This window comes from Sus scrofa, chromosome 15 (genome assembly GCF_054392235.1).
Source record: "Sus scrofa isolate SSC_HxYL_T2T_F1_AM1 chromosome 15, Sscrofa_HxYL_maternal_Yorkshire_Landrace_v2.0, whole genome shotgun sequence".
Taxonomy (NCBI): Eukaryota; Metazoa; Chordata; class Mammalia; order Artiodactyla; family Suidae; genus Sus; species Sus scrofa.
In genome coordinates this window covers 58,184,314-58,211,112 of record NC_139397.1, presented here as the reverse complement: position 1 = coordinate 58,211,112, position 26,799 = coordinate 58,184,314, and the positions used below count along the sequence as shown (strand labels likewise).

Below are 26,799 nucleotides of genomic sequence, written 5' to 3'. Positions count from 1 at the left end.
GGGAAGCCAAAAGGCATCTCTCAAAGTAAAACAGCCGCTGTCAATAGAAAATTAGAATCCCTGCAACCTTCATGGTCAAACTGCCCCGCCCCCTCAGGTTAATGTGAAATTATCATTGTAACTAGCAGGGAAGAAAAATCTACTTTTCCTGAGCCTAGAATTAGAATGTTCATAATTTTCCACTTCTTTTTTCATTTCTAAAGGATCAAGAAGACTTTTGAAAGAGTAAAATACAAACCCATATCCAATGTTCCTCCAATTATGAAGAAATAAACCAACTTTAAGTCTTTCTTATACCATGTGACTGTGAAGTTGCTACCTCTGTTACTCTCGAAAGAGTAAGTCAAGATCACCTTCCTCTGCGAAGCCAGCAACTACTTATGCCTAAAAGGGAATATTTGAAAATTCTTAAGTTCATTCTTTTGCCTTTTTCCCTATCCTATTTCAAATCAATTTCCTATTTTCTCACATTCTTCCTGGCTGGCAGCTGCTCCTTCTGGGTCTTTCTCTGACCCGAAGAAGACAGGCAGGCAAGCAGTTGCCTGTTGGGCTGATGTCAGCCCCATTCCCACGCTGGAGACAGAATGTCTAATCTCCACGTTAAAAGCAGCTTCCAATTTCCTCCATCTTCAAAAGCATCTTAACACTCGGGTCCCCAGGCCGGGGTCCCCTGTATTTCTTTTCAATGGGAATTCAAACCTTTTTTTTTTTTTTTCTCCTTGGCAAGAAGACTCTTCCTGAAAACGGCAAACAGTAATAACAACCAACTGGCAAGCCGAGTCGCTACAAAAGAGAAAATTCACCTGTAGTGTAAACACGGAAGATAGAGGAAGTCATGTAATCAACACTGTATTTGTAGGCTGTCTGAAGCAATACAATTGAAGTAAAATTGTTTTCACTGGTGGTCTGGCAGGGAGAATTGAGTCTTCTGAACAAAACCATAACTTTCATAAAACCGTGGAGCTGATGAGGACCACCAGCAAAGGCCATGAACAGATTCCCCCTCGCCCCACCCCCCACCCCCAGCAGAGACAGAGTCTTAAGTGGAACTGGCATCTGGGCTTCTTGATGTGTTTGACTTTGCATCAGCCTCTTCTTGGCATATATCCAGAATTATATTTTTATAGACCTCAGAGACACCAGCAAAAGAACAACTTGTGTCCTAGCAATTCTCATGGAAATGCCCCACATCTTTTCTGTATCCATCCTTTTATGGACCTCTGCTGAAATGATGGGCTTGGACTGTAAGTTTGGCAGCTGTGGCTTCTCCCTGCTCCCCCTCCGCCTCCAATCCCTGTAGTGGTCCAGCCGAGCAAAGAGGAAGGATTGCCACTCTTGATAAGGATTACTGAGTTCTCTCATTTGAGTTTCTTTCCAAATGGATTCATAAGTCTCCCCCTCCCCACCCCCCATAAAGTGAATGACAAAAGAAAATATCATCTCGTCTGATCGCTGGGATAGAGTTTTATAAGCTCAAGGAAAACAGGATGAAAAAGCAAGTTTAAAAATAGAAGACTGCTATACTATTTATCTCTTTTTAATTCTATGAAGTATGATCAGAAAGTTCTAAATACAGGACAAGATACACATTTCTCAAAACCTGATTTTTCTCTTTTTTCCTCAAAGTTGTCACTATTCTAATAGTCACCTCCTATCCCTCTCCTTACCATGTTCAGTCAGAAGTAGTGGGAGCACTTTATTGTATCTTTTTTTTTTTTTTTAAAGTATAGTCAATATACAATGTTGTGCCAACCTCTTCTGTACAGCAAAGTGACCCAGTAATGCATATATATACATTCCCTTTTGGGGGAGTACTTCTGTTTTCACAAATACTTCTTGCATCCCTGTTTTTCTTTACATTTCCTTTGCATTTCCTATCCAACTTCTAAATCTCATTACATCCATCCTAGATACATCAATAGCCTACTACATGGTCTCTGCATCCAGGCTCCAATCTATATTCCAGTCAGATCTTCCTAATGACTTATTTGCAAATGCTCCTGCCATGCTCAAAGCCTCATTGGCTCCCTATCGATTACAGAATAAACCCCATTGTCAACCTATTATCTAGGAAGACCATTCTAATCTTACCTTGCACTTGATAAAAGGATTTCTCTCAAATACATTGCTCTCCTTTTTCTGCCACTTTGTCCCCTCTGCCCAGGTACCCTTCTGCTCTCCTTCCCTTCCTCCACTTGTCCTTTCTCTCTCTCTCCTCCCCACTTCTTTCCCTCTGACTTCTATAATCATTGACATCTCTCAAAACCTAATTCATCAGTTATGTTATTCCCTGATTCCAATTGCCAGCCAGGCTCATATCCAATCATGTAATGTTTTCCATAGGATGTCCTGCAGGCATCCTAAATGCAACATGTTCAAAGCTAAAATACTCATCTTCCACAAATTTCCATATCTTCCTGAGTTCCCAATGAACAAACCCTCCATGTCCATCCGAATGCTCAAGAAAGAAACCTGGCTGCCATTCTTTTCTCTCTCTCTCTCTTTTTTTTTTTTTTTGCTATTTCTTGGGCCGCTTTGGCATATTGAGATTCCCAGGCTAGGGGTCTAATCGGAGCCGTAGCCAACAGCCTACGCCAGAGCCACAGCAACGCGGGATCCGAGCCGCGTCTGCAACCTACACCACAGCTCATGGCAACACCAGATTGTTAACCCACTGAGCAAGGGCAGGGACCGAACCCACAACCTCATGGTTCCTAGTCGGATTTGTTAACCACTGCGCCACGTCGGGAACTCCTCTTTTCTCTTTTATCGGCACTGTCCTCTCCACTCCCTACATCAAATCAACCCATTGGCCCACCACCATAGTCACAGTTTTCATCACTATTGTCCCTATCTTTGTTGATGCCATCATCATTTTTCACTTGGATGGACTCTCATACTGGCCTCTATTCCTGCCCTCCTCTAACCGTTCTCACACTCCATTCAGAAAAATCTTTCAGAAAGACACAAATGATCATATCAATTTCCCGACTGAAAAATTCTGAATGGTTCCCCACTGCCATTCTGATAACATTCAAACTCCTAAGTAGGCTTGATAAGATCCCCTGTGACCTTGCCTCTCCTTGCACTTTTTGCTACAGCTATAGCATCTGGCACTTTGTGAAGGATATTCTTTCTCTATCAACTGGCAGCCTCCCTTGGCTAGTTCCTATTTGTCCTCCATGTCTCAGCTTAGATGTCTCCTCTTCCTGTCTTGCAAATTTTCCTGCCCCATCGTGTCTGAATGCCACTTATTACTGCATACACACTATATTAAGAAAACATATTTCATGGAGTGCACTACCTTAAAATACTTCATGTTATTAAACATGATTAGCTTAATACTGCTTGGATGAAAGAATGAATACATACCATGTTTAACCTGACCACAACCCCACAGAAAAACTTTCATATTAGAGAAAATTACTGCAAAAAAATATATTGATATGTGTGCCCATCATTTCTGACTGTCTTGCAACATAATCCGCAAAGTTTGCTATGGCTTCTCATAGGTAGTTTGAATGCAACGGGCTGAAAGTCACATCTGCTCCGTGTCACCCTCATCCCCAAAGCCATTCCTGCCTCTTGTCCTTCTTCAGTTCCTAGAGTTCTCCACCTAGCTGACTACAATAGAACTTTCATTTATCTTTCCTTTAGCTCCAATGTAAAATCATCCACCACTCTATCCAGTTGCTTCAACTCTTGAAATGGGTCTTGAATCTCACCCTTCCTTTTCCATTCACAGATCCACTGTCTGTATCTATCTTGTGCCTGGATTTTTGTAAAAGCATCCTATTATCTCTCTCCTCTTTTCTCCCCTTATCAGGACCCCCTTTCCAAAGCTACCAAAATTATGTTTTAAAAACCAACCCACCCAAGTCTTAAATTTAACCTCCTCCGTAGGACATCTGAGTACTTTTCCATCACGCCCTGGACTTTTTTGTGAATTTTAACCTGTTGCCTTTCTTCAACCCACCCAAAAATCTTTATAAAATGAGCCACCTACTGCCTCCCATGCACTTTTGCCTCTTTGCATAAAAGTGGCCTAAGAGCATTCTTCTACATATTAACTAGCAAATTGAAATAAATCAAATGTTTTCTCCACCCCTGCCACCTTCTATTGCTCTTCAGACCAAAAAAACCTAGCTGTGTCACCCACGTCTATGAAAGCAGTGTATTGAGCATGATGGAAAGCAAAGACTGCAGGCTTAGGAGTCAGACCTGAGTTCAAATTCTGCCTCTTCCACTTACTAGATTTGTGATCTTGGGCAAATCACTTTAAGTTTTTGAGCCTCTTTATGTATTTAAAACTAATATTGGTTCTAAAAAATTTAAAATATAGGTGTGAAAAATATAAGTAAAAACAAATATTGAAGCACTTCTATTTTATCATACTCATCTATATCACATATAGAAGTTGCTTATGCAGTTTACATATGGGCATGGAAATAAACTACATAATCAAATATAGTACAATTAAGCATTGAGTTAAAAGTTAAAACAAAACTATTTTGTTGGACACAAATAAAAATTAAAATTCATTTTTAATATTCAGCAATGCCAAATAATCATGGAACTGGAGAAGAATTGAGAGATAGAGGCAGCATCATTATTTCTGATATGTATTGGGGAACATACAATACATTCGGTAAATGACATGTATCCTTTGATTCTGGAAGATGCAAAGATTATCTTTCTTTTTTTGGAATAGCAGCAGTCACAACATCCCTAAATACATTTCATCAAAAAAAAAAAAAATTGAGTCAGTTAGAGTCTTTGGAATGAAGTAGTCTCAGGATCTGTTGGTCAAAAGATAGAACACATTTCCTAGCACTGGGAAATACTGGACTTTGCACACTGTGTGCCAGACATATTTGCACCCAGACTAAACAATGGTTATCCATTACGCTTATTGGGACAGGGAGGCACTTATATCAGCCCCAATGTTCTTCATAAGAATTAGTTTCCATCAGAGACAGGAAACATAACAATATGTTATTCCACTCATTGTTTTCTTTGCTATTATTTACTTCTTCCTGGAGAAATTAAAATATTCTTCTAGGAAAATTTAGCAAAGTAAAATATTTTAAAATGTATCATGTATTTTTAAAAATCTGTGTTATTTTAACGTATACATTTAAGATAAAATATACGAACTGCACAAGTTGCACAAAGCTTTTCAAAGACCCCTTTTTTGGGGTTCCCTGCTTGGTTTCATGGCCTGAATCCTGTAACTCTGGCTCGCTTTGATGGCTAGAATTTAGAACTGACCCAAAGAAAACCAACTCTTGGCCAGGGCCAGCATCCAGTATATGGTTTGTAATGATGGCTCTGGCCAACTGGTTGCACTCTATAATGGATGGAGACTAGACTTCATTGATCAGATCCTGTTTGAGGGAAGCTGGATCTGGGAAGAAAATGGGAGAATATCAGTCAGCAGCTGTGGGAGAAGGATAAGCAGAGAACATGTGACCTAACTAGGTAACTATAACTAGATAGCTCTGGGTATCTTAATGCTCCCCCATCTCCGCTGAAACATGACTCAACAGTTGCTCACATGTCATAATTGACATTTGTTTCTTCCAGGAGAATGGAAATGGGTTTCTGTTTTTCTCTTTCTTTGCCAAGTGTCTTTATCATAATTCCATATCACCTAGGTAACCTTGGTAGGTCTAAATCCTTCCATTCCAAAAGCACCCAAAACAGTATCCACTGGCATTCTGAATTCAAGTTGGTTTTCTCCATACTTTTGGAGAGTTAATATTTACTCACCAAAACTGAGCTTATAAGGAATATCTCTTTAAAGATGGGTTGTATTTATAGCAAATACATTAGCATGCATTTTTTTCATTGCCAAAATGTTTTGAATCATCATCTGTCAATCACATTTTCCTTTTGTCGGAATAGAAAGGTCAGCAAGTTGGCAAACACACACACACACACACACACACACACAAAACCCTGACAGCTCTGGATAGGGTTTTAGTAGGTGGGGATAAAAAGTCACTTCTCATGTACACAGCTGCGTGTAATGAATGCAGCATGTTTGAGGCCTATTCTTGGATCAGTTCCCCCTACGTTTTAAACTCAACTTTTCTTGGCAAGATTTCTGGGGCCATACTGTGTATGTGTCTGAATTCCTTCAGCCAAAACCTCTTAATATGAAAATTCAACAGTATTGCATTCTGTGTAGATGTCATGACTCGAAATCCAGTCTGTTTTATGTACCGTATGACTTCAGACTGACCTCTGTATTACGATGGGCTTACTTTTAGCACAAAGTGATATTTATCTATGTCATTTTCTATAGCCATAGATAAAGATGGGCACATATATTATCCTGTAGACTCATAGTTTACAAGGAATATCTATGGAAGGGAAGCATTTTTAAGTGAATTAACAGAAAATACATATAACCGAAGCCACAGCTTGCCTTTTACCTTCATGAGTAACAATTCTGTTGCCAAAAAGGGACCAAGAAGTTCCATTCCCCAGGGGAGCCAGCTTCCTCTCTCTTCCAAAGGAGAAGAAGTTCCTCTCAAAATCTGACCACCCCTCCCTAAAGCAAACAGAAACTCCCTTTTGCTTGTTTAAAGCTTTCCCTCTGTATTCTGGATTAAAGCTGTATTTTAAAAAATAAATTTTCCGAAAGACTGCAAACATGAACCCCATCATTAATATAGTTGCAGGTCCAAATGTAAAAGCAAAACAAAAAGAACAACACCGCCTCTGTTAAACATGTATAAGTAAAAATTTGAACATTTTCCGAAGTGAAAAAAAGACCCACAATGATGTTTTTAAAAGTGTATAAGTCTGAAAAGTCTTGTGAAGTAGATTTCCAGAAGTCATTCAGCACATAAAGAATTTGAATATCAAATCCAAACATTAACACAAAAAGAATTTGAAAATAAGCAAGAAATCATGAACAGATGCCTCAGCATGAAAGAAAATTAGAAATACAAATATGCAAAACAAAAAGGCAAATATTTTGGAAACATGTTTGGAAATTCAGTATTTTTCAACAGATAATGAACATGGAGGCATTTTATTTTTTGAACGATTGGAAATTATTCTATAAATTCAGTAATTATTCATATTATTTTAAATGATATTTGTCAAAATTTCAGAATCACATAAAGTTAAATGCTTGTCACATCAAGTAATGGGATAATAACAGGTTTTTATAGCATATTAGTTAAAGAAAATCATCTGGGCCCCTAAAGATATGAAGACATTGAAATAAGGGCTAAATCTTCTGAAATGCAATTAGTTTATCACAGAAGACATTAATGACTAAATTAATCCCTATTTGGTTTTCACTTCTGGTAGAAGTATGGTTCTAATTGTCCAGAGTCATTTGACTATCAAAGTGACTAAAAAAAGCATCCACTCCTTTTTTTCTTCATATTTTTGTAAAAGGGATTTTCCTAAGTGGCAGTGATGGAATGGCAGTCTTTAGTCATTACCTTTGGTAGCTCTACTGACTAGCTTCAGGTTGTTTTTCTTTGATTTTATAATTTTTCTAAAACAGTGTATCTGCTTTTCATTAGATTTTTGAAGCCAAAGATTCAAAACTAGATAAAATACTACATTCTCAGTGATTCTCCAGTATCGGAGTGTGGAAGAAACTAGCTACCCATGCAACCAATTACTTTCTTGAGTAAATCCATTATTTGTCAGGATCCTCTAGAATACTGCAAAATATCCATGAGAATGAAACTTATGGTTCATGTGTAAATATTGGCACTGCCTGAAGTCAAAAGAGACATTTACTCCCAAACCAAATTACATTCGGAACATTTTGGAAAGAAATGTATAATAAACTATTGTCAAAATTCTAATATGTTCAATGTCCACTTTGAGTGTTTTTGACTCAACTTTTTGTGTGTGTGTGTGGCAAATTCAGTTGAGTTCATTCAGCAAAAGAGAGCAATCTATTTTGATAGAAGGAATGGAAGCACAAGGTTTGAGAGATTAACCAGGGATCAATCTGATCTTGACTAACCATCCTTGCAGGCACTTTGAAACATCTGTGTTTCATCAGAAACTCCAGAAGATACAGTGCATACCACGATGGAAAGATTTCCTCCCAACTCTCTCCTTTTTAATGGAATGTTTTACCAAGATTTGTTTTATATGTTTGACAGCAAATAAATTACTAAGATATAGGAGATTATCTGAAGATTTGTGATCCTCACAGAGAAGGTTAATATGAGTTAGACAAGATCGGCATTTAGGATATATAAGAAATACAAATGTTTCCAGTAGTTGTCTTAGGCAAGCAGAGTAACTTGGGTTGTTGGGCTTTTTTTTAGAAAAAGAAATAAAAACAATAAAATCAATAGACATCTTCCTTGAGCACTCCAGAGACTATAATTCAGTTCAACATCATCCCCGAAATTAAATTAAATATTATTTATTTTCTGAAGCCATTATTTAAAAACACAAAAGCTAATGTGGAATGAAAAATAGTTAATGAGTCACGTGGTTATTTCCTTGGATGATCTTCTTCATTGATAAAAACGAAATAATGTAAGAAGTAGATATCCTCAAAAAATCTAAAAATAAGGATCAATGTGCAAGCACTAAATTTTGATAAAGCAACTCAGCAGGCTTTCTTATCCATGTTATGCCGTATCATCAAAAAGAATAGTTTGCTTTTACATAATATTTCCATATTCATTTGTGGTATAACTGGGGAGGTTAAGTACACTTTTAGGAGATAATGTCAGCGAAAATTTAATTAGCTCACAGAAATGGCACCTTTCTCTACATTACTACCCTTTTCCCTTTTAAATTCTTCTTAACCTCGAGTTTAAAAAGACAATTCTGTGGATGGAAGCAGGATGTTGATATCTTAACTTGCCCCCAGAAAACATACTCACTTCTCTATGAAATTAACTTAGAAGTCAACTGAGCTTATTTTAGGCAGATTATATGAATGTTGTCCATTCATTATTTATTTTAAGAGTGGTAACATGACAAGAATTGTTGCAAAACCCTAGATTAAACACATGTTTTGAACATTCTTACATTCAATTTTTTGATCCTATACATTTTTAAAAAAATTCAGGGACATAAAAAGATGCTCCACATTACTAATTATTAGAGAAATGAAAATGAAAACTACAGTGAGGTACCACCTCACAGCAGTCAGAATGGCCATCATTAATAGGTCTACAAATAACAAATGCTGGAGAGGGTATGGAGAAAAGGGAACCCTCCTACACTGTTGGTGGTAATGTAAGCTGGTGCAGACACCATGGAAAAGAGTATGGAGGTTCCTCAAGAAACTAAAAATAGAATTGCCATATGATTCAACAATCCCACTCCTGGCATATATTTGGGAAAAAAACCCATACTTTAAACAGATACAGGCACCCCTGTGTTTCACAGCAGCACTATTCACAGTAGCAAAGACATGGAAACAACCTAAATGTCCACTCACAGATGAGTGGATAAAGAAAATGTGGTACATATACACAATGGAATACTACTCAGCCATAAAAAAAGAATGAAATAATGCCATTTGTAGCAACATGGATTCAACTAGAGATTCTCATACTAAGTGAAGTCAGAAAGAGAAAGACAAATACCATATGATATCACTTATATGTGAAATCTAAAATATGACACAAATGAACCTCTCTATGAAACAGACTCATGAACATTGAGAATAGACTAGTGATTGCCAAGTGGAAGGGGTTGGAGGAGGGATGGAGTGGAGGTTGGAGTTAGCAGATTAAGTTATTATATATAGAATAGATACACTACAAGGTCCTACTGCATGGTGCAGGGAACTAGATTCAATATCCTATAATAAACCATAATGGAAAAGAATATTTTTATAAAAGAATATACATATATGTATGATCAAATCACTTTGCTGTATAGCAGAAATTAACACCATATTGTAAATCAACTATGTGTCAATAAATAAAATGAATAAATAAAAATTTAAAATTCAGGCCTAAATGAGAGAAAACAGCAAAAAGTCACAATGAAAAAAATAACGTGTAAAAAAATCAAGAGGGAAAACAATTTCCTTCAATATTTGCTTTCTAAGGGGTAAATGCTAGAAAAAGTGATTAACTGAAAGCCTCAAATCTGAGGAAGATGAAAATGCAAATTGCCATTAAATATTTATGAAGATATTTTTACACACAAATTTATAAGAAATATCCTATTTATTTATTTATTTTTCTATTTTTCTTTTTAGGGCCATACCTGTGGTATATGGAAGTTCCTAGGCTAGTAGTCGAATTGGAGGTAATCGCTGGCCTATACCACAGCCACAGCAACACCATATCTGAGCCACATCTGCAACCTACACCATAGCTGAGGGAAACGCTCGATCCTTAACCCACTGAGCGAGGCCAGGGATTGAACCTGCATCCTCATGGACACTAGTTGGGTTCGTTACCCACTGAGTCACAACAGAACTTCAGAAATATTACATTTCTATTTTTGCTTTTTCACTTTTTCAAAAAAAAGCTCCTAGTTCAACTGCCACTTCTAATGTGTTTTTAAACATTTTAGTTACCTTTTTCTATTTAACTGTAGACAATTATCAACAGCCAATACCCTCCTCCCCCACCATTTGTAGGAAAAACTGGACCAGTCAACAATGTGAAATACAATTGAAAGCATAATCTAAGTTTACTTACTGGCAGTTTTTTTTTTTTATGTGTTGTATTTTAATTCTAATATTCTTTTACAAGTGAAAAGTGTTTTTTCAAAAATATGTTGCGGGAGTTCCCGTCGTGGCGCAGCGGTTAACGAATCCGACTAGGAACCATGAGGTTGCGGGTTCGGTCCCTGCCCTTGCTCAGTGGGTTAACGATCTGGCGTTGCCGTGAGCTGTGGTGTAGGTTGCAGACGCGGCTCGGATCCTGCGTTGCTGTGGCTCTGGTGTAGGCCGGTGGCTGCAGCTCCGATTCAACCCCTAGCCTGGGAACCTCCATGTGCCACGGGAGCAGCCCAAGAAATAGCAACAACAACAACAACAAAAGACAAAAAGACAAAAGACAAAAAAAAAAAAAAAAAAAAAAAAAAAAAAAAAAAAAAAATATGTTGCGGGTCACTGATAAACCTGCCTTAATTTTTCTTTGAGTAATAGAATAGACTAAAATAAAATGATAGAACTGTTAAACACATTTTTTTCCATTAATTACAATATGGGAAAAAAATGACTAAAGTTAATGTAAGGTATAGGTTTAACAGTCGTTGGATTTAAGTGAAAGCCAAGAAACATCTAAATATATTTCCTCATGCCTTATTACTAGCTCATTAAAATATATTAAAGGATTTTAAATTCTTAAAATATGGCTTAATAGCAATTGCCAAAGAGAGTCTCTCAAAATTAAACATCTTATTGTTACAGTTGATAATAAGCCACTGTTTCTTATTTTAAAAGTAAACTGGCCATCTTGGAGTTTGCAGTAATAACATATGAAGCTTTGCATATATTTCAGAAAACAAGAGTATTTTGCAGTGGTATTGTCCTCTTGTGTGTTGCTGATTTCTAACTCAGTTTATTTCACTGAACTTCGTAGACTCCCTTTTTAAATTTCATGGAGTGAGCACAATTTTTCACAACCCTGCATCTTTAACGTAGGACACCGCCAAAGAGTCTGAAAGAATAACGCAGCCATATTGACCACAGCTGTGAAAACTTTTATATTATGGATTTCATATTCAGAGCTACTTGGGACTAAACTTTAACTTCTGCAAATACAAGGTGATCTGGAAGAAAGGGTTTTAAAGACAGGAAGGAAAAACTAATATTTTCTTTACTACTCTCTTCCCCCCCCTCTCTTCTCAATGTCCTATAACCTCATACAACCTGAGTAGAACTCTGAAAATAAAATGACAGTAAAGGAAACATTTTGAAATTCACACACACACACGAAGACAATAGCAAATGAAATGATAGTAGAGAAGAGATTTGATCAATTTTGGAAGATGGAAAACAAATGAACAAGTGATAACTGGTGAGGCAGAGGAAAGAAGGTTAAATCCAAGAGCCAGCAGAAAGGAAAACCTGCCCAGAGCAACATGCTTCCTTCCCTAAAAATCCCCAAAAAGGCATGGGGAAAAAGAGGTGTCTGGTGCTCCTGAAGTCTGGTGTGTGGAAAATTAATTTTTAAAATAATCTCATTGACCACAGCTTAAAAACTCGCTACTACTTGCTTTGTGAATTTAACAAAGGAGAGCTCAGAAACTAAGTCAAATTGCCAAAGCAGGGTCATTTCAAGGCTGGGATCAGGGACTGTGGAGCAAGACTAGCTGCCACTTACTAGCTGTGACCTCCACAACTCATCCTTTCTATGCCTCAGTTGCAACATCTGTGAAATGGGGATGCCAACGATAACACCCACTTCGCAGAGTTGCTGTAAGTATTAAACGAGTAAATATATATGTGGCTTGCTTAGAATGGTGTATGGCAACAGTTAGTGATGATTTTTTAATAAAGAATTGTACTATGAGTGGCAAAATTTAAAAAAATTTCCATATAGATTTAGCACATTCTTTCCCAAGAAGGTTGATCCCAATACGCAGTGAAAGTGAATGGCAAGTTGATTCTAAGATTCTAATTTCAAGTTCTTCCTCCAGAAGGAATGATTCCAGGTCTCCATCAAATCCAGAGAGAATACTTAAATTGGTTTCTTGGGACCTTCCCTGCTCAGCGATGCCCTAATTTACACTTCATAATTTGCAGCCTGCACGTGAGGCATTGTTGAACAGTCTGAACTGCAAAGAAATTCTTATCATAATTAATTTTTAAGGCAGCAGGGACTTGGTTATGAGGTTACCCGAAGCCAACAACAGAAGCGGCGATGTCAATGTGACAACAGGTCAAAAAAATAACGCAGTGATGCGTTCCAAGCCACCACCAAATTAACATGTTTGGTTTTAAAAGATTCAACTTCATTTCATGCTGTTGCTTTCTTGGCTTTAGTAGCTTCGAGCGTTATAGTTGACATTCTTCTAAAAGGAATTTTTTAAAAAAGTATAGCTCTCCATTGATAAATAAACAACTTTATTGCATTTAAAAATTTTTGCATGGCTTCTGAAGCTATACATAGTCAACAACTAGTTCTTACATAGGCAAAAAAGAAGACTGAGCTTGGAGATGAGGGATATTTTACCAGAAGCATTCAAGAAGTTATCTTAAGACAGTTTCTTCCTAACCTCAGTGGGATTCATTTCCCAGGGCAATTGCCTAACAGAATGGCAAGGCTGGCATTTAAATTTGACCTTCAACCCAGGGTAATCCAGAATGATGAGCTTCAGCAGGAACCTGGGAATTCTGAAGGGTTATTATGGCCCCTAAGGTCATAATTGGGAGGACTCTGTCTAGCTGGTTTAGACTGAGGTAAGCTGCAAATCAAGAACTGAATATTCCCTGCTGATTAGAAAGAGCCTTGAGTGTTTCTTCTTCCTTTCTTTCATAGCTCATTTCATTTTATTTTCCTTTGTTTTAAAAGACTCCTAATAAGCATAAAAATAGAACAGATCCATATGAATGTGAGAGCAGAAATCTGAGTTTTCTTTGATTCTCACATTTTGCTTTCTTGCTTGTCCTCATTGCTCTGAATCTGAAGCTAGTTATGGCCAGAGGCTAAACATTTACTAACTGAAGTTCTCTCTTCTGGATTCTTTTGGAGATGCTCACAGAGTATCCATCAACAAATGGGAATTAAGACAATACATCTCTTATTTATTTTATCTTTCAAAGTCATACATGAAGCATGTAATAAGCCGAGAAACTCTGATCTAGAGGGATGAATATATTGTGGCAGTGTTTAAGTTTATTCCTCGCTCTGCCACTCGCTTAGGTAAGTTATACTGTATAATCATTAATTTATCTAAGCTGTCACTTACTCGTGAATGCTGTCTTCCCTATTGCCTTTTTCTCAGTGGGTTGGCAGTGAGAAGACCACGAAACAGCAAAACACAATGACAATGGAGGTGAAGGTGCATGTGTCAGAGGAGGATGGAGATCTGGATACAATGGCTCCCAGAAATTTGGATTTTAACTCGTCTAACAGTGAAAACTGCATACAAAAATGCCGCCTCCCTGGTCACTTTGCATGCATTTCAAGATTACCTTCTGCAAGCTGTCCAGTGATGAAACCCCTGGAATAGTGAGATTTACTTCTACGGCACTGAACTTTTCTTTTTTCTTGCTCTTATATCAATTCTTGGCCATCGGGACAATGTGTAAGCTAAAAGCAAGTTGCTTCCAAAATGGAGAAATGCATGAGAAATGCATGAGAAAACTCATCTCTCCACATTGAGTTATGTCTTCTAAGAGGGTCAAATAAACCCCCAAATTCCAAACCTGTGATTTCTTACTGGTTTGTTATTATGGCTGTAACTCACATGTCTTTATACTGACCATTACCTTGGACATAATTGTAGTTTGGCATATATCCATTTATCAATCCTTACATGAATGTTAATGGTACACAATCATATCTCAAGGTTCTGCCCCTCAAGCAGCCTTAGTTTGTTTTCCTTTAATTTATCTGAGTAACTGAACCTATGCTCCACTTTTTAATTTTAAAAAAGCTCTAGAAACTTCAAGACAAAAATCATCATTTCATGGAAGAGTCCCAGAGGCCATAACTCTGAAATTAGCGGCCATATGTGGCAATAATAAATCTTCATCAGTATAATATAGTAAATACAGTATGTGTGCGCCTGTGTGTGGGTGTGTGTGTGTTTGAGAGAAAGAGAGAGAGAGGGAAAGAAAAGGAGAGAAAGAGATACGCATGAATGGGTTATTCTGCATAGGTGCTTGGGGTTGATCATGTAATAATCCAAGTGACAGTGCCTGAATCAAGTCAACTGTGGTCCAGTGTTACCTCATTTCATAGACACAAATAGATTAATTTAAAGCCAAATTTTGTCCATGTTAAAACTGCAGGATACCTGCCTCTCTCAATAGTAAATTCATATTTGAAAGAGTTAGAAATTCATTCAAAATAGGCTACACAGCAAAGTGGGCAACATTATAACAATCAGACAGACTTGCTCAAATTCCATTCCTACCACTTACTAGATGGATACAATGGGATGCACTTCTTAACCTTTCTGAACTTCAATTTCTCATCTAAAAAAATGGGAAAAATAATAGGATTTATTTTACAGGGTTTAGGTAAAAGTTAAGTAAGATCATGAATAACATACATTTAGCATAGAGCCAGCCCAATGTGCTCAGGAAGTATTTATTTGCTACAGTGATTATAATTAATAATATAAATCTTAAATAAATACACAAGTAAAATTCACACAGAGAATCCACTCACACACTATTGTTTAGAAAAACCTCTTTTTTGTCCTGATACCTGTTTCCTTCTTTGCTTCTTGAGGATGCCAATATAACAATTTTTTTTTTCCCCTCAAAGGATTTTTTAGGGCTTTATGGCAGAATAAGTCATTTCTGACATTGGTTATTTTTAGCTATTGGAGACTATATTTTATGAATACTTTTTCTATCATTGTCCTACACATTGATGTTAGAAATCTATATAAAATGAATGCAAGCAAAATTATGCCAGATAGTTATACGCCATGCCCCATGGTAAAAGGGTTGGATAATGTTTTGCATTGGTGATAATAATTCTTATATTTGATTATCGAGAAACTAATAAACATTAAAATCTTACATAGTATAGATCGATGAGAAACAATAGATTTATTCCCTATTACTGTTTTCCATTCTGTATACTAGAATGGAAACCAAAAATTACTACCTGAGAATTAAATATTTTGTCATTCATATTTATTAACAATATGCTGAACAACAAAATTATGATGAAAACACAGTATTGACACAGACAGTAATGTAGACAATTTATTACTGTAAGATTTTTCAAAGACCCTGTATTTCAGGCTTAGGTGTTTCTTCACCAATAAAATCAAATCTGGAGTTCCCATTGTGGCTCAGCCGTTAACGAATCTGACTAGCATCCATGAGGATGCAGGTTCAATCCCTGGCCTCCCTCAGTGGGTTAAGGATCTGGTGGTGCCATGAGCTGTGGTGTAGGTCGCAGACATGGCTCAGATTACGTTGCTGTGACTGTGGCGTAGGCCGGCAGCTACAGCTCTGATTGGACCCCTAGCCTGGGAACTCCATATGCCGCCGGTAAGGCCCTAAAAAGCAAAATAAATAAATAAAACTATTTCGATGTTATTAATAGAGAAGAGCATTTATTAGAGTATGCTTTGCATTACTGTTCAGACAAATTTATTGTTTTACAACAAATTCTATCCAGAAATAATTTTGTTACAGTTACTTCAGGAAATCAGTTGCAACCTTAGGAAAAGTACTGACTTGGTCACATGCACAGAACCTGATTTAACTCATGAGTTATTAACCTCAACTGAACTCAGGAATAAAATCTCATAAATACCTTGAAAAAATGTAGTGTATCAGAAGAAATGTTAAACTGAAATAAAAACAATCATGAGACAGCCAGATCATGAAAAATTGCTTGATTCGAAGAACTTTTAAAGGTTAGAGCTGTATTAGAGGTTTAAAAACCAGAAAGCAATATGAGAGGGAAAATACAAGGAAGGAAAAAGATTAATATGCTCACTGCCTACTTTTTGTTTTATGACACTCATTTTTTTTCTAAGAGGTTACCATTTTTGCAGCTGGTCAGAAATATCACATTCCTTGATGTCTCGGAAGGTTTTATATGACCAAGCTTAACCATACTTTAACTTGAATAACATACTAAGCAGCTGTTGAAAATAAAAACGCAGTGTGGATATTTGAACAGAGACACCAATGAAAGGAAAACAACTCCTCCTGGGGTGCGAATTAAGACTACCCATTTCCTAGAATACTCAAATTTTCACAAATATTATAGTAACTAACTAAAGGGATTCTAAAATCTAGGCTTCAGGTGCTTTTTACTTGAGACAATTTCTTGGTACTTTTACAAGTATGGAGAAAAGTTTTCTTTTTAATTAATTAAACATATGGTATGTTGGGGAGGTAGGGGGATTGGATTTATTATAAGTTGTCTCAGGATGACATTCGTGCCAAACAACTCCTTTCAAATGACTACAAGTAGCTTAGTATAACTGCATTATATAATGTCAAGGAAAAAAAAAACACACACACATCAGATCACGACGGAGAAACCTGTATTAATTAAAATAGATAAATTTTCACTTGGAGAGAACTGTTTAAAATTGCAATAAGCAGTCATTTATTTTAGGTTGATGTATTTTAAGTTTTCCTGTTTTTAAACATTTTGGCAACTTAGTATAATTAAAATACTTCTACGTGATTGTTTATTCACTGTGATACAGGAAAACAAGTAAATGATACTTCTCTACTAATGAACCTTACTTTACATTAGTTAAACGTTTTTCTATGCAATGTTTTTTGCTTCCATCTTTGCCTGTTTCTCTTTTAATGCCAAGTGAATAAATGAATACATGAAAGTTGATTTCTAGTAAAAAGAAATGTTTGAACCTGGCTCCCAGTCTGGGGGTTCATGTATAGCATAATGTATATTAGTTCTTTCCAATTTCAGAGCAAAATACTTTTCAGAGTACTAATTTTGGTCATAACATTATATATGTCTTAAAGACATGAAAGTTAAACTGACTTCCCTCCTGCTGCCAAAAAATCTATAGCACATTTCCGACATTTGAAATGCTACATTCTCTTTTGGAATCACAGACAACAGTGCCAGAATGATGAGACCATTCAAATGTGCCATGAGGCTTGTAAATTGCTGTGGTCAGAAAACACAGTTAAAGAAGCAAGGAAAAGCTGACCTTTCCTCTCCTTCCTGTAAAACATCCAGCTGAAATCCATAGGCTTAGAGAAAAAAATGGACTTAATGGGCATTAAACTATTTTGAAATGGTATGTTGATGAATAGTGTCACCAATTAGTGTTCAAGGCAAAAATTTACTCACCAGTTTAGACAATGATGAAGGTGGAAAACTATCAAAGTGGCACAAATGAAATCACTGAGAAGCTGAAAACTGTTTTACTCTTTCAACTACAATAATAGCAGATTTAAAAAAATTAAACGTAAAGCTGATATCTATTTGTACCTTGGTCTCCTCTACATGATTCTGGTCTCTACGTTGATCCCTGTGTGTGGGTTCTGAGCAATTATTTCATGTACTATGTAAACAGCAAAGCTTTTAAACAGCCCCACAACTCACAACAGATCTCTGGGAAATTTTATAAGGATTTCGTTTCACACATTTCTTCAGATTAGTTAAGTATTATATATGTTCTGAATGAACTGCATTTCTAGGCAAGTGCAGAATCAGAATTCCCATTTTAAAGAATTACTTCAAACCTAACCGGCTACAGTAGCTTTTGAAAATGCAGTTGTATGCTTTTTAAAAATAAAGCTCATTTTTCTTTTCTCATGCAGACACATCATGAAATGACTAGATTATCAAAAACCACTTTTTCTTTAAACCATAGTATTTTTTCCATATTTGTCTTTAAAAAACAGTTGCTTTCACTTAACTCTCCTCTTAAAAGAAAATCTCAGTATTTACTCTCGAAGAGTTTTCAAGTACTTGACAATATTAAACAATATCCATAATTAGGGTTAAAATTTTAACAGAACTACAGGGAACAGAGAGCATGGACTGTTAGGGAAATAAATCCTGGTTAGGTCTGATCTGATATCAAAAATGTCCATTCACCATAAGCAAGCACAAAATTTGACTGTAGTTTCTTAGCAACTATAACAAAGCTGAAAATCTTAAGTTACATAGTTTCCACTTTCTGAAGGAAGAAATCAAATTTATTTGCAAGGATAAATTTTTCCAGGAACTAAACTCAGTAAGGAATAATATTGTATGAGCTCTGTGTGTATAAGATGATGAACGAAATCTTCAACGGTGACCTTATAACTTCCATAATTGTCACACTATGCCAGTATATTCCAACCTTAGCACAATTCTGTGCTAATGGAGTAAGTTATGTTCCCATTGACATTATTACCTTTTGATTTAAGAGACTTATTATAATTAGTATTGATAGAACAGAGTCTTCAACTTGGTTGAAAACTCCTTCAAAGGCAGAAATATGTTGGACCTATACTCCTTGCTAGAGTTTATTAAATGAGGGATTATTAACCTCCTTCTCTTGGGAGCTTGGATTTCATACTCTGAATGGCAGTTCAGCTGGGAATAGAAGTCACATCTTTTTCCTCTGCACTTCAAAAGCATTTTGAAAATCATTGTTTGTTTTCTGTTTATGTTCATGAGAAGACTTCTGTTTGAGAGTTTATTCTCTGGATATGATCTTTTCTCTTAGGTTACATCAACATTTTTCTCTCTGTCCTTAACATTCGATATTTTTTACCAAAGGTGTCTGGGTTGTTTGTTTGTTTTGCTTTTTCCTGCTCTGCACACAATGTGTACATTCAATCTGGGAATTCATGTCATCCTTCAGTTCCAGAAAATCCTTAGCCCTGATCTCTTTGAATACTGCTTATTTCATTCTTTCTCTTTCTGATATTTTTATAACTTGTATTTTGTAGGCGATTATTGTATTCTCCATGTTTCTTATTTGCGCTCTATTTTTTTTTGTCTCTAATTTTTTATGCTCTATTTGGTTGAATTCCTTAATATTACCTTCCAGTTCACTGTTTTTCTGCAACTGTGTTGAATCTAGAGTTTAACTTACCTCTTAGTGTTTTTAAGGATTTTTTAATGGTTTTCAGAATTTTTAATGGTACTTTTTCACATACTTTGCTCTTGTTGCCCTCTATTTTGTATTCACAATTTCTCATTCTTTATGAATGTTATTCCTTTCCTTATCACTTTGAGAATAGCTAATATACTTTAAAACTATTTTCATTGCATATGCAGTGAATTCATCTTCCAAACATTGCTTTTACTGACTTTCCTAGCATTAATTTTACTTATCTTGGAATTTTGATTTGCATCCTCATCTTGGATAGTATTTTATATGTATTCTCTGTCTCTTTCCTCATTCATACCTCCCCGTTTGGTAGTATTTGGGCTGCTTTCACCCAGTCCCCTAAAACCCCCGTACAGAACCAGATTAGTGCCTTGAAGCTCTTGTTCTACCATGAAACTGGTGATATTATACATCCAGACTCCAAGTCAGGGTGTATGTGGGCTCAGGTCTTGGCTAGCAGGCTGTTTCTGTTTCATCCAGCCACCCCCTGCTACGCAGCTTTCTAGGGAGACCTTTTTTCCCAGCTTCCTCCCACTACTGTGCTGTCCCTGGTTTCAAGCATAGAGGTTGGCTCAGGTCCAGGCCTTTGATGGGGCACAGTAAACCCCACTCATCCTGCAGGAGACCAACTCCTACCTGCTCCTGACTGCTTTCCTACCCAAACTTACTTGTATATTTATGTGGCTTTTCCTCAGCCATAGAGATATTCATCTTGTTTATTTATTTATTTTTGCTTTTTAGGGCTGCACCTGCGGCATACGGAAGTTTCCAGCCTAGGGGTTGAATCAGAGCTGCAGCTGCCAGCCTATGCCACAGCCACACCAGATCTGAGCCGCATCTGCCACCTACACTGCATCTTGTGGTACCAGATCCTTAACCCACTGAGCAAGGCCAGGGATTGATCGAACCTGAATTCTCACAGATACTAAGTGGGGCCCCTAACCCACTGAACCACAGGGGACCTCCCTAACTTTTTTTTTTTTTAATTACAGATAGGTCTTTACAATTTATTTCCTTTTTATACTTTTTACATTTTATCCATCAGGTTTGGTGTTTAGAAGCAAGGAGGCAGTAAGGGGTGTCTGACTGTGGGGAGGGTGGAGGGAGAAGTAAGACAGACAACGCCATCTTCACAGGGAATCTTCAATGTTTCCCGAATTACGTCGTCCACCTATGAGCGTAATGCACATGAGGGAGGGACAATGTCTCCTCTCGGAATCTGAATTTAAGAAAAGGAAGAGCTCCATGCCATCCCCTCTCTCCCAGATTTACCACATGGGAATATCTGGGGGCAGGAGCCCAGGAGTTGGCATGTTGAACTGCACTTGGGCTGGTTTTTCTGCAAACCTGTCATGAGAATCAATGTGTCCTTAGTAACTGCCTGATGGCCAAATCCTGTTTCTAAAAACCACCCAGGTACTCTCTCCTGTGGTCCTAAGAGGGATCACAGTTAACACCACCGTCACCTCCACTTTAGACTTGATACAGGAATGTAGACACTTTTTGTCAAAAGTGGTAGCTTCAAAACTAGTAATCTTGCTAGTTACTACCAAGAGATTACTTTCTGTGTCATCATCAGGGTGCCTGCCGGGAGACCAACATGCCATCTGAAAGCTCAGGAGTAAAGAAAGCTATGAAGGACTGGCTTTAGATAACGGCCCTTGACCACTGGAGCAGGGCTTAGGGATAAGTCCATGCATCGAAGCACTACAGCGATTACAGGGGGTAATGCCTGGTCTTGACTCCCTCCTTGACACCCCCCCTTCAAGCACACAAGTCTTCCTAAGCGTATGACACCACTTCCAGAACAAGGGAAGAAATGCAAGTCAGATAATTAAAAAAAAAATATGATGACAAATGCTTGTCCCCCACACATCAATGTACCAGGAGAATGCATTGTAAGGAAAAAAGGAGACAGTGTTCAAAATATACTTTAGTTCAAATAGAGCAAACAAAAATAAATAAATAAAAGCCTTCACCTCTCCCAATGGCAATGCAATGTAGTAAATCAAAAATAAGACGTGACTCTTCTACACAAATATTTCCATAACCTGAGAAAACATTTTTCTTTTTGTTCGCATGCTTTTCATGTGCAGGCCTCACTTTTGAGACAAGTTCTCATCTTTGTCCTTGCTCACTGCTTCTTAATTTTCGTGTGGCATTGATGCTTCTAGACCTTCCAAGGAGAAAGCAGGTCTCATTAATTATTGCAATGGGTTGTAACTGCACAGTCACAAAAACTATTTTACACGAGGAAAAAAATGCCCTTTGAAAAATCTGGGTGGCACTGTGCCAGCTGAGAACGAATCATTAGCAAGGCCCAGCACCAAGAACCACTGCTTTTCTCTAAAGACAGAGGGAAGGCCAACTCCCACCCTCCACATCAGCCAGGGTGTCCAGATCTGAGCTCTGTCCAGACCACACACACTGTTAGGTTCAAAGTCTTTCTGAGTGTGGGACACCACTTCCAGAACAAGAAAATTAGTGTGCTGTCTGATGAATTATTACACACATGACCAAGTCATCACAATTGTCTTCTTCATCGTTGACATTTTCCCAGCACCCCTGGTGTTCTGTATTAGACACGGTAGGATTTTTAAAACAGAAGCACCCAATCCTTGCACACTTAAAATTATAAAATGCAATGTGGGAAGCACACAGATGTTTTTGAAGACATGTTGATAACCAAAGACAATGTCCATTGGTTATATATATATTTTGGTAGCTCATAATATTCATACTAAGGTGTTGTCCTTGGGATGGATTTATCTTTTTTTTTTTTTTTTTTTTTTCCTATTTCTTTGGGCCGCTCCCGCGGCATATGGAGGTTCCCAGGCTAGGGGTCCAATAGGAGCTGTAGCCGCCGGCCTACGCCAGAGCCACAGCAACTCGGGATCCGAGCCGCGTCTGCAACCTACACCACAGCTCACGGCAACACTGGATCCTTAACCCACTGAGCAAGGGCAGGGACCGAACCCGCCACCTCATGGTTCCTAGTCGGATTCGTTAACCACTGCGCCACGATGGGAACTCCCTCGGGATGGATTTAAATGTGTAAAACAAACAAGCTCTCCGTTGGTTAACATGTATATGATACATTACCCATGTAAGTGGATCATTGAGGAAGAGTTCTTGTCACCCAGTTCTGAAGAACCAGGAGTGGCTAAGGGGAGCCTGAACCGATGCACACGGGGAAAGGGTACAAGTTATTTGTACTGAAGACTATCCAGCCCTGAGGCTGGCTCTGTGTTCCAGAGGAAAAATGGTGCAGCCAAAACTCCCAGGGCTATTTCTGTTAAAATGGGACCAGGAGGTCCTCTGCTTTGGCTGCTGGGATGAAAGGAAATCTGCACCTTGTAACTCAACCTAGAACAGGAGTTTCTCATAGCAATGGTAATATAACAGAAGAATTGCCTTTTCAAAAATTTTTCTAGGACCCCGAATTCCTCCTGAGAGATGACCTCAGTGAGAAGCAAAGTGCCCGAATCAAATAAAAGCCAGGCTTGTGGCCAGGCGGCAGGACCAACAATGTCCACTGGGGCAATCCAGCATGGCCCTCACCTGGAGAGAAAGGGTCTCTAGAAAAACCTTGCAAGGTTAAAGTGGATGATGCTAGAAGCCACATCTATTTGTCCAGGCTCTTTGTTTTCTCTCTCTCTCTCTCTCCTTTAGTGTGCTTACTTCATTTGTCAGAATGACACAGCATAGATGAAGCAAGTTTTAGTTATCTGAAACCTCTGCTCGCCATGTTTATCTGAATCCTTGACTGGCCTTGGTTATCTGCAACCTACCTCTTTGCTGCTTTTTGTTGACTTGGTACAATCATGCCTGAGGTTTCCCTTCTTTAAATCATGCCCAAACCGCCCACTTCACAGACCACCTCATGTGATCCTTTTTTTGAGTATTTTGTCGTGAATAACACTGACTGGGAGACATGGGTTCTTGAGAAAGAATGCTTCTTGAATGGATGCATAAATTCTATTTCATATACACGGAATACACTGAACTTTAATGGGAAAGGAGTGCAATGCAAAAGATGACTCTTTATTTTAAACTTTTCAAATGGGCAAGTTCAATTTGACTTTTGAAAAAGAGCCAAAGTGTTCTGTGATGTTAACCAACCGTAGCTGATGGCCTTATCTCTAATTCCTTGCCATCCCACCTCTACACCATGCTCTCATGTCAAGAATTCTTTTGTTTTCTCCTTTTCAAGGATGGGGCCCTTTTAGTCCACAGAAGATAAATATTTGCAGTTGGTCCTAAGGTTTTCATTAGAAGACCACAATCTTTTCAATCCATCATTTTTCAAAGCCTACTCCAAAGTTCTAGGAATCACATGTATATTTCTGTGTGTATTTCATTTACCTTTTATTGTTAGAGGAGGGAAGTGTCTTGGATGAAAGGGCCTCTGGGAGGAATGGTTGATAAATTGGTGTCTTTTTTTGTGGAATTTGGGAGAAAAAGTTTAAATACAGCTAAGTTAATATTTATCTCTATTCTTGCAATGATTTACTAACAAGAGGATCTGAAAAAAGAAACTTCTGGTCAATAACATATCTCCAACTGCACACTGGGGTGTTAGGTTACAGCCCTGCTTGCCTTTTTCCCATGGTGAGTTTATGATTATACTTCTAGATGGCTCTTATGAAGACAGTGAGTCAGGATTAAAGATGAGTTTGTCTGGGAAGAAAGGAATGAAAGGTATCTTTGTACTCAGTGGTTTAGCTTTATAAAAATAAGCAGGAATTTACTATAAACACTTGGAAAAAAAATCAAGGTTATTTGTACCAATTATGTATATGTTGATTCCCAAAGGGATTATTAATGCATGGGAATTGGCATTCTAGTACTTTTTCCATACTTTTTGATAACATAGAAGGAAGATCTGGGACTGGACCGAATTCTTTAAGATAGCATGAAGCAGCAAAGGTATTAAAGAAAACCAGGTCATTTGCTCACAATCTAATGGGATGTCTTTCTTAAATGATGCGATGTACTTTGAACAAATGTCAATTTCATTATTGAAACTTTTAACATTCGGAATCATTCTGTATAGATTTAATATGTTCAGTCCCAAGTTTTTTTTCTTATTAAAGGTCAGAATGTAACAATATTCACTCACTCATTCACTCAACAAATGCTTAAGGTCCCAGGTCCCAACACCAATGTCACTCAGGTGACAATGTTATAAAAGGTAACAAACAATGTGACATTTCCTTTCTTGTTGGAATGACATTACTTAAAAGATCTGAACTACTTACTACTAGCGTTTTCTTCATAGAGGTTTCAGGGGTCACACTTTCCTATAATATGTTATTTTGACATATTTTGATAAATTTAGTTGCTGTGAAAGGGGGCAGCTGACCCTGAGAATCTCATTTTATCTTTCAATGAATAGATCTTGGTTATAGAATCCAACCTAAAAGAGTAAGATCCCACCTAGAAGTAGAAAAAAAAGTTCTCTAAATTGATAACCAAAAGTTTATTCCTTCTCATGTTACTGAATTTATTTTATATGAGATTGATTTTTATGTTAGAACTCTGTCTACCAGAACTGGATTTGAGATATTTAGGGAATGAGTATAAAGCAGGAAAACTGATTTTCCAGAGGCCACACATCAAAAAATCAATCCTCTTATTTTACAGTTACTCCATGGAGAGAAAGTTCTCAAATCACCTCCTTATAATTCTAATCAGTACAAACTGAATGAGAGCAAACAGCATTCCGATGTAAAGATGATTATTCCTTTGTTTCTCACCGTACATCTAAGTTTGTTTCATCGCCTTTCTTTGTCCTAAAAATCTGAAGACGGCAAATCGTCTTGTCACGAACAGGACAGGAATTAAAGGTTTGAAGTGTAGTTAAGCAAACATCATTTCAGTCTATTTTTGTTAGTGGAAATGGAGGCAAAAATTAAACCGTGCATTTGCAAATTTACTTTTTAGCATTAAAACACCGCCTGACATTTCTACCTCCTTAGGTTCTTGAGGAAGTTACAAAGCATCTGATGTTCAGAAAGGAAGAGGAAGTAACCATGAACGCATCACCTTATGTTAAGAGTAGGAATGGTCCTTACTAATCATCTGAAATTTTGCACAGGTAAAGAAACAGAGGAAAGTTAACCATGGCCCAGGGCATCTTCAGCCACTGGTACATCTCACGTTCCTTAAGGAACGCCGTATGTTTGTCATCTTTTGCCAGTTCCTTAAGTGACCAGCATAGTTTCCTGCACTCAACATTCTTACCTTCTATCCCTGCTAAACACACGACCTCCAGATACATCAGTATACAAAGGAAAATGTGAGGAGGAGGCGGGGAGGAACCTGGCCCTGCTCCTGTCACCTTAGTTGTACAACATCGACTCTGAGCACAACAGGAGACCATCCCCAGAGCCGCATGAAGCGAAGGAGGTACATCAGGGAATGGTCCATGAGGGAGGCTGGGAGCTGATTTTACCTGGTAGGGGACCAGGTAGAAGTCACAGGGGAATGGAGGTCAAGGCAGCCTTTGGGCAGGGAGGAGGGAGGAACTACACCTGTTACATTTCCAGGTCTGGGCACTGGCTTTGATTCCTTATACGCCTACACAAAACCGAGCATAGAAGTTGGTGAAAATAGTGCTACATTAAAGCAACCTTCAGCTGCCTTCCTGATGCTCTCTAATCCATTTAGGAAGAGACCTGCCTACCCCGGAGAAGTATCAGCACTGATGATGACGAGCGTTCAAGGGGAGTCAATGACCAAGTACCTCCACCTTGGCCTTGGCCTCAGCTCACAGCACCAGGGTTACCTTCCTCCTTTGATGGGAGCTGTATATTCTAATCATGAGTAAGTGTACACTGATAGGATTTCCTAAGTGTCATTCCCTTTGAATACAATATGAGAGACCACATTAATTAATAAATGTGCTTTATTTACATGCTGAGGTTTGGGGCTTCTTGAACTCAGAATTCAGATTTAGGAGTCATGCGCCTCACGCAACAGAGCCTTGACATTTTTAATCAGCCCGGCTGCACTGGCTGCACACATGATGTGTCAACAGGAGAAAGTGAAAATACTGTCTCTGCAGCTTCGAGTTCTCGGCACTCT

General features: G+C 37.9%; 1 protein-coding gene across 30 annotated transcripts in view; it reads right to left on the bottom strand.

The window, feature by feature from the left end:
- Window positions 1-26,799, bottom strand: part of TENM3 (teneurin transmembrane protein 3) — a 2,581,468-nt gene that overhangs the window by 344,378 nt on the left and 2,210,291 nt on the right. The window lies entirely within an intron of this gene.